Here is a 12,862-nt window from a genome sequence, read left to right as displayed (position 1 = left end):
AGGCATCAGATTGATACTAGCTCCCAAGTCACACAAGCATCTGTCAAAAGATACTTTTCCAATATTACATAGAATAGTGAAGCTTTCTGGATCTTGAAGCTTCGGAGACAACTTCTACTGCAGCACAACACTGCATTCCTCCATGAGAGCAACAATCTCTAGATCATCTAGCTTCACCTTCCGAGAGAGAATACCTTTCATAAACTTTGCATAACTAGGTATCTGCTCGAGAGCCTCAGCGAAAGGTATGATGATATGAAGTTTCTTGAACACCTCCAGAAACTTCTCGAATTACTTATCCAGCTTTTTCTTCTGCAGTCTCTTAGGAAAAGGCGGTGGAGGATAGATCTATTTCTCCCCTGTATTACCCTCAAGAGGAGTGTGCTCAACAGTAGTCTTCATTGGTTCCACTTCTTCATCCTGCTGCTCTACTTGTTTCTCAGCTCCAGCTTTTTCAATCAACTCTTGAGTTTGTTCGGGATTAGCAACCTTTCCAGACCTCAAAGTGATTGCCTTTACCTGCTCCTTAGCTTCCTTCTTTCCTGGAACTTCAGTGTCACTTGCTAGTGTACCCGGCTGACGAGTTAGCAAGGCATTGGCAATTTGCCCAATTTGATTTTCCAAGGTCTTGATAGAAACAACTTGACTCTTGCACATGAGCTTCAACTCCTCTAATTCAGATTTTTCATTAGCTTGTTGCAGTTGGAGTTGTTGTTTTGGTGCATACTGCGGTTGCTGAAAACCAGGGGGATTATACTGCTTAGCTGGATACTGATGATAAGGCTATTGAACCGCATTCTGAGCATTGCTCCAACTGAAATTAGGATGATTGCTGTTGTTTGGATGATAGGTGGCTGGCACAGGTTGCTGCGATCGCTGAAAGTTGCTCATAAACTGAGCTGATTCATTAGAAATTGTGCACTGATCACTCTCACGGGCACCAGCACAAAGCTCACAGACACTAGAGATTTGATTAACTCCATAATTAGCCAAGGTGTCCACCTTCATTGTCAAAGCCTTAAGTTGGGAAGCTATAGCAGTTGTTGCATCCAACTCCAGAATTCCTGCAACTTTTCCCTGAGTCAGTCTCTGGGAAGGATTCTGGTACTCATTAGCAGCCATCAAATCAATAAGTTCATAAGCTTTATCATAGCTCTTAGACCACAAAGCTCCTCATGATGCTGTATCAAGCATGGGCCTAGAAGTAGGACCCAATCCATTATAGAAACAGTTAATAATCATCCAATCAGGCATGTCATGGTGTGGGAAGTTCCTTAGCATCTCCTTATATCGATCCCAAGCCTCACACAGAGATTCTCCAATTTGCTGCGTGAACTGGATAAGAGCATTCCTGATTGTTGCAGTCTTCGCCATGGGAAAAAAATTAGTGAGAAACTTTTGAGCAAGATCTTCCCAAGTTGTGATAGATCCTTCCGGTAAAGAGTGTAACCAACACTTAGCTTTGTCCCTCAAAGAGAATGGGAAGAGTCGCAGCTTGATAGCATCTTCAGTCACACCATTGAACTTGAACATGTCACAGATCTCGATGAAATCCCTGATGTGCATGTTGGGGTCTTTGGTAGGAGATCCCCCAAACTGAACTGAGTTCTCTATCATCTGGATCGTGCTTGACTTGATCTCAAAAGTGTTAGCCGCGATGGCTGGTCTAATGATACTAGACTGAATATCATTAATCTTAGGCTTAGAATAGTCCATCAAAGCCTTCGGATTTTCTGCTTGATCACCCATAGCTACTACAATTGGCTCTTCAACTTTTTTTTCTTCTTCTTCTACCTTTTTTTCTTCCTCAAAAACTTCCCTACAAACTACCACAAGTTCTTCCTCGGCTTTATCCAGTGTTCTCTTACGAGTACGCGAACGCGTATGCATACACCCTCGCTAAATCACCTAGAAACAAACAAGGAAACAAATAAGTAACAATGTTCGAGTCAATGAACTTTAACGACCACTAATGGAAAGCACATAAACTAGTAATTAACACTGCAGTCCCTGACAACGGCGCCAAAAACTTGTTAGTCGCTAAACACGCGCTAATATTACACGCAAGTATACGAGTTCCCAAGTAGTATAAGATATAAATCAGATTCGATCCCACAGAGACTGTATTGGTTAACTATCTAAATTACGCACCTAAGCAACAATGTATGGTTATTATTCAATGCTAAGACTTTAACAAAGTGAGAATGTTTATAACTAAGAAATTACGCTAATTATTATAACTACGAGAATAAGATAGATTGAGTTAATATATATGACAGATCTGAGATTCTAACTTTATTAATTACTTCATTCAATAACCTTATTATACTCAACCTTAGCATGCAATGGTGATGACACTAATCAGACAACACGAAACTGATAAACGCCAACTTTCGTTGCACGAGTACCATTCTACCAGACATCCACAAAAGAGATAGAAGCTGAATAGACACCAATTATATTGATACCCTATATGTCTATAGAATTTGACAACATAACGGTTTAAGCATAAGTTATTTATCTTGATTACATAGGGCAAGTAAGATGGGTAAAATTACCTACGAATCATGCATAACAATAAATGAACCTATGCTAGCATGGCAAGTTCTAAATCCTTAAATTCACTTTCGCTTCATTAAGAATTAACACACTATCTTATAAGTTCGCGACACTCACAAGACGAATACGCACAACCAATACTAGGATATCATACAATCACCACACACTAAGGCATCAAATAATTTAACTAAAGAAATCCATAAATAAATCCGCTAGAACCCCACGATAACGATTAGCCCATAATCGAACTCATCTCCAACGTGGGTTCCAATGAAAACATGATATAGAAAACGTAGTCTTTATACGAATAAATAAAACCAAGTACACACAAGATATAGGTTCAGTAAAATAAGAAACAAGTATCCAAATTACAACTCAAAACAAAGATTCACAAGAATAAACTAGATCGTCTTCACCTTTGTTGAATTGTGCCAAAAAGGTCTCTTGACGTCTTCTCCCTCCTTGATATCTTTAAAACTCTGAATCTATGAATATATTGAAAAATGACCTAAGTTATGTTTATATAGAAGTCCATGCATCTTAGGAGTCCATAATTGGAATTGCAAAAGAATCAGGTTTTGTTTATCCCGACCCAGTGCGTCCGCGCGCTTCACCAGCGCGGGCGCGCTGACTTTCTATTTCCCTGGCTCGGCCGCGCGCAACACCAACGCGCGCGCGCCTGCCTTCTGCCAAAACTTTATTTTTTCTTCTTCTTTATTCCTTACAGCTTCGAGCCAATCTTTCAAGCTTTTATTTCAACACATCCTAAACACCATTAGCATCAAAATAATGCTATTTCACCTGATTCACGAAGTAAAGCCTGAAATGCAAAAACACTTGAAAACACGTTAAAACAAAAATAACTTAAGTACAAATACACCAACTCAAAGCTTATTAGAGCATAAATAAGTGTCATAAATTCCACTTAACACTTATCATTATCCGTAAGCATCACATCACCATCTTGAGTCAAAAGAAATTTATAATTTCTCCCGGGTTCATGGTGAATCCTACTAGATCTACGAATAACCTGTGTTTCTTGGATGGGATTACTTTCAACATTTTAATGTACATCCTAATCTTATTCCAACTCTGGTTCAATGTTATCATATGGTTCTCGATCTTCATCGAGATGTATATCCTCCCACTGATTTTCTTAGAAAGTAGTTCTCCCTTAAAAATACAGCGGCCCAAGTAACAAACACTTTGTTCTCGGAAGGATTATAAAAACGATACCCTAGTCTCACTTGTGTATCCCATGAAATAACATCTATCTAATTTTGGTCCAAGCTTGTCAGAGGCTAAACATTTTACAAACGCTTCACATCCCCAAATTTTCATGAATGACATGCTATGACGTTTATCAGTCCATATCTCATATGGAGTCTTTTGAACCACTTTAGTCGGAATTTGGTTAAGTGTATATGCAGTCATTTCTAGAGCATAACCCCAGAAACTGAATGGAAGATCCGCTTGACTCATCATTGATCGCACTATGTCCAACAAGGTACGATTTCTCCTCTCAGAATCTCTATTCCATTGAGGTGTTTCAGAAGGAGTAAGTTATGATACACTATCACACTCCTTCAAGAAACTCTTGAAATTGAGGTTTAAGTAGTCTCCTCCACGATCCGATCATAAAACTTTTATACTTTTCCCTTGTTTTCTTTTCTACTTCGGCCTTATATTTTTTGAACATTTCAAAAGAATCGGATTTGTTCTTCATAAGAACCACATATCCATATCTACTGAAATCATCAGTAAATGTTATGAAGTATTATAAGCCCCCCTTGCCATCATACGCATTCGACCACATACATCATTATGTATAAGTCATAATCGTTCGGTGGCCCTTTCACCTGATCAAGTAAAAGAAGCTTTAGTCATTTTGCCAATGAGACAAAGTTCACATCTTCCGTATGATTCAAAATCAAACTTATCCAAGTATTCATCTATATGTAACTCAGAAATGCGTTTCTCATTAATATGGCTTAACGAAAATGCTAGAGGTAATGTTTAATTTGATTCAATTTAGAATATATAAATTGTTAACTAATTGTGCAACATTATAAGTCTTATCATTGAAATAGAATAAACAACTATTATTTATTTAATTAAAATGAAAACCTTTCTTGTCCTGACAAGAAATTGACTTAATGTATCCGCTAAAGGCAGGCACGTAATAACAATTTATCAAGTTCTCAATCTCGCCTTATGGGAAAAGTTAGGTATTGAGTTCCTTCAACTAGAGAAACAACTTTTGCTCCAATTCTAACCCTATACATGAAGCTTAACCATTGATAATCTTCTTCTTTAGATCTTCCAAATAAGCTCAAAAATTTAACTTCCATTCATCCAGTTATTTCCACAGAAATGACAATCATCTCCTTTAGCAACACCACTATTACGCTTCAAAAGCCCTTAGGGATTGGACTTTGGTTTGGCACCGAATAAGATCAAATCTTCACCTTGTCTGTCCACTTTCCTTTCTCATTTGCATTCCATGTGTACATCATCAATATGGACGTAATTCATGCCTTTACCGTGTTATTTTCAGCAGTTCTAAACATGCTTAACAACTCAGTGAGTGTTCTGTCTATCTCATTCCTTTTGTTCTTAACAAACTGAGAACAGAAGTTGTTCAAAGATTGTTTGATCAAATCAAGCTGAATCTCTAGACCATTCTTGAAACCCAAAATATCAAGGTACATATGCCTATCACCTTTAAAACATGTGGTCCAACCGAATATGATTCTCCCATTAATGCATAAATATGGTGCCTTATTATTGTCAAATCTTTCTAACGATCCGATCCTTCAAACATCTTTTAAAGGTGCTCAATCACATTATAAGCATCATTATGTTCTTGTTTCTTCTAAAGCTCAACACTCATAATTACAAGCATGAGACATGAAACATCAGTTGCATAATTAATTTGCTTCTGGTAAGCATTTTGTTCTGCACATGTTTCATTCTCAGCTAGAAGAAATAAGGGAGGGGTTTGAGTGACATCCTTGAACCCGAGGACAATCCTCAAGTTCCTATGTCAATAGAGGAAATTATTTCATGCCAGCTTGTCCTTTTCAAGGACTATTACATAGAGAAGTTATTTATGTTATTTGTCATTTGATATCTACAATATTAAAGTGCATAAATGACTTAGTCTACAGATTATCATTAAATTATGTTCAAGTGATTATTCATATATATATTCACAATATATATCTCCCACTATTTTTATCAAATCAATAGCCCTAACTATTAATTCGGAAAAAATATCTTCTATATCCTTTCAAATGAGTCAAGATCCATATTTCACCACGCGTTAGGTCAGCTTTGGCTTTTTTTCCTAAAACATGATTATTTAGGTAGACAACATTTGTCAATTATATCAACTATATAACTCTTGAATAGCTTGGTGGAACAACATTTGTTCATATTAATCTAATAAATCTCGCCAAACTCTATGCCTCTAAGTTCACAATCCTATTGTGATAACTTAGTTAAGTCAAACCCAATAGTCAAAAAGTATCAATATACTTCAACACATCTCCCACGATAGATAGGAGTACTTCGCTTTGGCGAACCCACTCCTGGTCGATCTAGAGGTTAACGCATTGGACTCATTTGAAAGGCATATGTCATAGCCTATTTTTTTATTCGAGAATTTAACTCAACTCAAATAAGAATGTAACAAGTAAATAGTGGTTCTATCATCAAAGAGATCTCTCAAAGTAACATCTGTCAAAGGATAAAGAAACATTGTTCATCTACAGACTTGAGGAATTAATTCACTGGAAGAAGTTCAAGAAATTGATCAAGCTCTAGTGATATAAATCAAGATTATGGATTTAATCAAGTGTCAGAGATCTTGTCAGGGTATCACATAATTACAGGGATTTAATCTGAAGAAAATCAAGTTATTAAAGTCAAGACATGAAGAAACATCACAAAAGTTAGTCACTCGTGAACTAGACAGTACATCGAGTGTCAACATTGAAGTGGTGTGACGGTCTCAACCCCGGTGTAATATCCAGGATATATCGTGTAATTATCTTGGCTAATAAATAATTAATATATGTGTTCAGTATCTATTCTGTGAATTAATTGTTAAGTGTTAAATGTGCTTGGATGTTTAAAAATATTATTCATTGAGTATTTTAATTTTTATATGTCCAAAATAAAATATAGATAATTGTCATATCATCCTAATTATTTTTATGTTGATTTATGGATTTATAAGGATCATAAGAAATTCATAAAATCTTTTTTCCGAGTATTTAAAATCTATTTTATAAAAACGGGAACCAACCGACGTCATCCGTTGTTACATTTTTGGAACCCGAAACTCTTCCGAGAACTCCTTCCTAACCTAATTGTAATATTCTGAGCATATTCCATGTTTCGACTTTTTCGATCCGGCGTACGGTTTGTCCTGCGCGGGTCCCGGCGCAACATTTTCGATACAATATTCGTTTCGGTAAATCAATAAAACTCGTATTTTCGATAAACAGGAGCTTTTTATTAAACTATCCTAATTATCACCTCGTAGTACGTGTAACCAAGCGCTGAGACCAAGACCGTAGTACAAATTGTACTGATTTGGATAACTGTCCCGAAAACCGATACCGTTTGGATCAGTTTTTATAAATAAACGTACCGTTTTATATCTGGAATGATCCAACGGGATACTAATTTTCTGTAATTATAATTAGCCTTTTACCGTATTTTATTTCGTATCAAAATCATTTGCAGACAGATAATTATATAATTTTCCAGAGAAAACCCTATATTCATATAATCTTCCAAGAATCAAACAGCAAAACGAAGGTGTTATTGATCTCTGTTTTCAAAGCTCGAGTACTAAATCCAAAGGTCTTAAGGTGTTCTATCAGATTCTGTGTTCCAAATCACTGCAGAAATCAAGGTTTATTTTTTGAAAATTTATTTATTTTTGAATTATTTTTATTAAAAAATATGAATTTTTGTTCGGATAATTGTTTGAATGATTTGATGATTGCATGTTGTAGAGCTTATTTTCCTGATGATTTTCATATGTCATATGTCTGATTTGGAGTTCAATAACATGTTCAAAATTGAGTTTGATTTTCGAATTTTGAAATTAGGGTTTATAACCCGTATGAATGTTTTCAATTGAAATTTGGGGCTTTTTGATTTAGGGGTTATTAGCTATTGATTTATAGTGGATTATGTTCCCTATGAAATTTGCAATCGATTGGTATATAGCTCGTTAACAGAGGATGTCTGAATCGAAGGGAGTTGTGTTTTGAAAATTTCCGAAGTTCGCCAAAAATCGGCGATGTTCTTGGCCAATTTCCGGCCAAGTCTGGGGTTATTTGAATGATTTGGTTGCATGAATAAGTTCCTGATTGTCTATAGATGTGATCTGGAGCCTGTGGTGAGGTGAGGGTGCCGGAATCGTGTTCTCCGGCCACCCCTGTATTTTCCGGCGACGGGAGTGATAAAATTGCAGTTTGGTACCTTATCTTTTGGGGAACAAACAGTTAGGTCCCTGAGGTTTCCAGAACTTGCAAATTTTGGATTCCTGTTTTAAAAATATTCAAAAATCATATTTCCTATTTATTTTAATTATAAAAATTCGATTTTAATTTCTGAAAATTCCAAAAATTATTATTTTAATTCCAAAAATTATTTTTAATTCAAAAATAAATCTGAATTAATTAGTTATTTAATTTCAGTTAATTTTTAATTGATTAATTTGTCAATTAATTCAAAAATTGATTGATTAATTGATTTAATTAATTATTAATTGATTTTAATTAATTATTTAATCAGATTTAATTATTTCAAAATGATTTAAAAATTCCGAAAAATAGTTTTGAGCTTTAAAATATTATTTTAAATTGTTTTCAAGGCTCGATAATTATTATGAAATTGTTTTGAAGCCAGAATTGGCCAACCGGACCCTATTTATTACTCCAAAATTGATTCAACGATCTGTTTTAATTCCGAAAAATGTCTTAAAAAACATTTTAAATATTTGAAAGCCTATTTATGACCCGAGACTTCTTAATAAATGATATACCATTGAATATGTGACGTGTTATGTGTTATATGTGACTTTTTGGTTAACTGTCGGTCTGTATATTCGATATTTACTTGTTTATTTCGTAACTTTCAATCCGTTAATCGGATTTGGGTGAAACAAAGGGTAGATAGAAGTATGTGTCGAATAGAATCGTATGAGTTAAATATTGATAGATGCTTATGATATGTGAACAGAAGAGGCAAGGCGTAGGAAAGGGAAACAAATAGTCAAGGAGTAAGACAGTGGTGATTGAGAGCAAGTGCAGTAAAATAAGCTAGTACCAGGCAAGTGTTCTGAACTTTCTCGAGATATTGTATAGATGGATATTGTTGTTTTACATTGCAAGTACTTTGAAGCACTGAACCCTAAACCTTGATTCCAGTTATTGATCTTGAGCCATAAACCTGATTCTTTTTAGACCATCGATTGTTGTATACCCAAATATGAACCTCAAATATACGATACTACTCCACAAATACATACAAACTAAATATTACACACTAAACCAAATTGCTTACATATTCAAACCATTATATCTTATGCTTTGAAAGATAAAATCCTTGGAACCCTGAAATATTGATTCCTTTGTTATCCAATTCTTTCATTACCTAATAGCCAAGCTTTGGAAATGCCATATTGATCTCTATACAGATTGAAACCATTTTCGTTATTGAACGTCCAATGTTGTTAATGATCCTATTTATTGTTTATTACTGCTTATTCTGTTATTATGGTAGAATTGGATTGTTTTTATAAAATTGTGGACCAGATTCATGGTCAGACCATATAATGGTCAAGTTAGGCCAATGTATGCCTTGGATCCAATAGTTAGAGCAGTGCTGTGTGCTTTGCTCGGGGTTAGTGCGTGACTGATCAGCAGCCTAACCTTGGTTTTTAACATGAAAATATAATATCCAATTCTAAATCATAATCCATTGTTCACTTGATATCGTATCCATATTTCCCTGATGATCATTATTCTCAGTTTTGTCATTGTGACTTGCTGAGCTAGTTAGCTCATTTATGCGATGTTGTTTATGTTCTTTCCAGTTAAAAAGGAACCGGCTGGTACTGAGGATCCCCAGTCCAGCGCGAGAGCTAGGGGTTCGGGTTGATCGAGTTGAGCTAGTAGGCTTCTTTTGGAATAACTTAAGTTTGTAAAAAAGTTTGTAATAATGTTTAATACTCAGTTCTGAGTTTGGAGTAGTTGGGATTTAAACGTTTGTAATATAAGTAGGTGTGTTTGGCTTGTGTACATACTTTAACCTGTTGCGGTCTGTGGTAGTTGGTAAGTAGGGTCACTGCATATTATTATTATTTTCATAATTGGTATAAGCAGATTATTAATAAGGTGTGTGTGTGTGGACCCCAAACTTCTGACCCGGGTTTGGAGGGCGCCACAGGTTTGGTATCAGAGCTACAGGTTATAAGTCACTGACACAAGCCTAGGTTGACGGGAATGGGTAGAGGGTTAGGATTAAAAGTAAGGAATAGAAAGATAGAATGTCGAGAGGTTGAGTGCTTTGGTATAACAGGTACTAGTGTAATTCGTGTTATGGTTCGAAATTCTTATATTGCGATATGATTTCATATAGCAGCGATGGCCGACTCTTTTATTCCCGTATCAGCTGATCACTCAGAGCCTTCAGTTAGAGTACCGTCTTCAAATCCACGTCCTGTTGTTCCACCAATGTTGGCTATTCTACCTCCGCCTGTGTTGCAGCCCGTACCATTGCAGGCCATTCCATCCCCAGGCATGAGGCCACCTATTAGAGGACCCCCACCAGCTGATTCAGATTCCACTGGGCATTTAGTTGCGAGTGCCCCATTCTAGTCTACATTTCCCCCAGTTCCTTACTACCGGTATGAGGCTCTTCGATTGGAGCGTGATTCCTTATTGGCCCAGATCAGAGAGCTACAACATATCATTAAGACTACTGATGTTGATCGGGGTGTGAGGGAGCTTCGAGAGGAGATTCATGTGACACGGAGGGTTCTTGAGGCTAGGCTACATGGAGCTACACTACCTGGCAGAGGCCCTGATACACTGATAGGCTGGGCTACTGAGGTTATGGAGGACTTTGAGAGACTGGCATGACCAGAGTTTCCTTGGAGTTGAGTCAGAGATCCAGAGATAGAGATACTGAGCAGTATTGTGATGGTTATATAGTATGTATAGTAGTGTGTAGTGTGTATCAGTAGACTTTTGAGTTGTATTTATAGACTAGCTATGCTGACTAGTGAGTAGGTTGTTGTACCCTTTTGCTTTTACTTTTGAAGCGTCTTTACGCTTGTACTACCCAAAACTTTTGATCTATATATATCAGCACCTTTCCTTTCCAGTCTTGTCATTCATTTTATTGAACCTATTTTACTTTACCTTATTTATTGCACCAGTTATACCCATGTGATACCATGTACCCTGTTTTCCATAACTGTTTATATTCTGTAAAGAAGCATGCAATTTACTTAGTTATAACTGTTTTCAGAAAGAAATATTTCTGTTTAACAAAACTTTTCTTTTCTGCAAAGAATTTGGTTTAAAATCTAAATAAGTTGTTTGATTCTTTACATAAAATGCCTCCCAGAAGAAATACCCGCACTGTTACAACCGGCATTTTCGTGTAATACTATTTGTAAATTTGGTGCAATGTTAAAACCGAATGCCAATATATTCAACTATTGTATGCTTGTGTGAATGAGAATTTCTGTGTCTTAAATTTGCGTTATGTGGTATATGATTTTTCAAAGCAAAAGTTTATTTATTTCTTTTATATTTGATTTATAAGGAATATTTTAAACCTTGAATAAATTTCTTTTTAAAAGTTATTTTGTTCACAAAATTTGAAAAGTGGTTTTATAAAATTTCTAAAAATCCAAGTTATTTTATGGTATAAATTTTATAATTTTTGAACTTGTATTTTATTTTATAAAAATAAATCTTTATAACTTTTAGTCGTCATAATTAGCAAATTACATGGTTGCCCTTGCATGCAAATCCTTTTCTATTCAATTTAAAGGGCTAAAGAGACAATTCCAACCCCACTAACTCTTATTTTACTAGTCAAATTCCTTCTTTGCCCTTGCATGCAATATGATACAAGTATAATTGGAAGGTTAGTCTTGTCAATTCTCATTCCCACTCATATTTTGTCAAATCAAAAACCATAAAACAAGCAAATGGCATGATCATTCACTCCACTCACACCACACTTTCTCCTCCCTGCCTCCTCCCTCTCTCACTCTCGGCCCTCCTCCCCCTCACTCTCGGGTTCTAGCCGAGACCAACCCCCTCCCCATTTTCTTCATTCCTCAACCAAGCTCCCACCTTTTATACAAGTAAATACTACTTCCCATATCATGATCACATATATTTTAAGGAGTTTTGAGTAAAAAGTTTAAGTTTTAAGGTTGCATGTCAACGTTTTAGTTGAAACTCAAAGTACAACCTTGATTCTTATGGATTTAAGGTTGTTTTTGAGAGGACTACAAGGAATGATGAAGTGCCAAGTCTTGAGAAGGAAACTCTTGATGTTGAATGACCATTTCCCCTCCATTTCATTCGGCCATGACCTTAAGGGAGCCGAATGAATGGTCCTTGAGATCATTCTTGTTGCTTTGTTCAATCTTTGTATGTTTATTTGATAATGGCATGAATCTTGTAGTGAAAATTTGATGAAACTCTTTGCATGCTAAGTGATCATCTAGATATAGCTTATGCTAGGATTGCATGTCAATTTCATGGTGAAATATATTTAGAAAACATGTGCTTTGGTTGGTAAAACTCGAAGACATGCATGCATGTGGATTTCTCTTAGAATGTTATAAGATTTTGATCATTTGGAAAGATTTTGTTAGTACGCTTTAATTTCAGTAGGAATAAGGTGTTAATATTGATTAGTGTTCCTTGATGCATGATAATAATTCGGCTATATTTTATAAAAAAAAATATAACTTGTTATTTTCAAAAAACTTGATGATTTGTGAGTTTTGAAATGTGGTTTCTTTTATTTTGCCATGATTGCACCTTAGGTAAGGATGATCTCCACCAAGATTATTTTGAGTATAAGGGAGTTAGTTCAGTAGATCACCATGTTTAAGTCTTGGTTTGGGTATTGGGTTGTTGGTGGTTGAGTTTGTCAAGTCAAAACCTTGGAGAAAGGAGAGTTATACTTTCTGCAGAAAATCAGTTTAGTACCCTGAGGTTTAGAGTGAGTTTTGACCATGTCATTG

General features: G+C 35.7%; 1 non-coding gene across 1 annotated transcript; it reads left to right on the top strand.

The window, feature by feature from the left end:
* The first annotated feature begins 1,252 nt into the window (after positions 1–1,252).
* LOC141663458 (small nucleolar RNA R71) lies at positions 1,253–1,359 on the top strand. The gene has a single exon (XR_012551527.1). It is a non-coding gene; the product is annotated as a small nucleolar RNA R71 (small nucleolar RNA).
* The last annotated feature ends 11,503 nt before the right edge of the window (positions 1,360–12,862 follow it).

The sequence above is a fragment of the Apium graveolens genome, chromosome 5, assembly GCF_009905375.1.
Source record: "Apium graveolens cultivar Ventura chromosome 5, ASM990537v1, whole genome shotgun sequence".
Classification (NCBI taxonomy): domain Eukaryota; kingdom Viridiplantae; phylum Streptophyta; class Magnoliopsida; order Apiales; family Apiaceae; genus Apium; species Apium graveolens.
The sequence above is the reverse complement of the archived record's forward strand: the minus strand, read 5'-3'. Positions and strand labels throughout refer to the sequence as shown.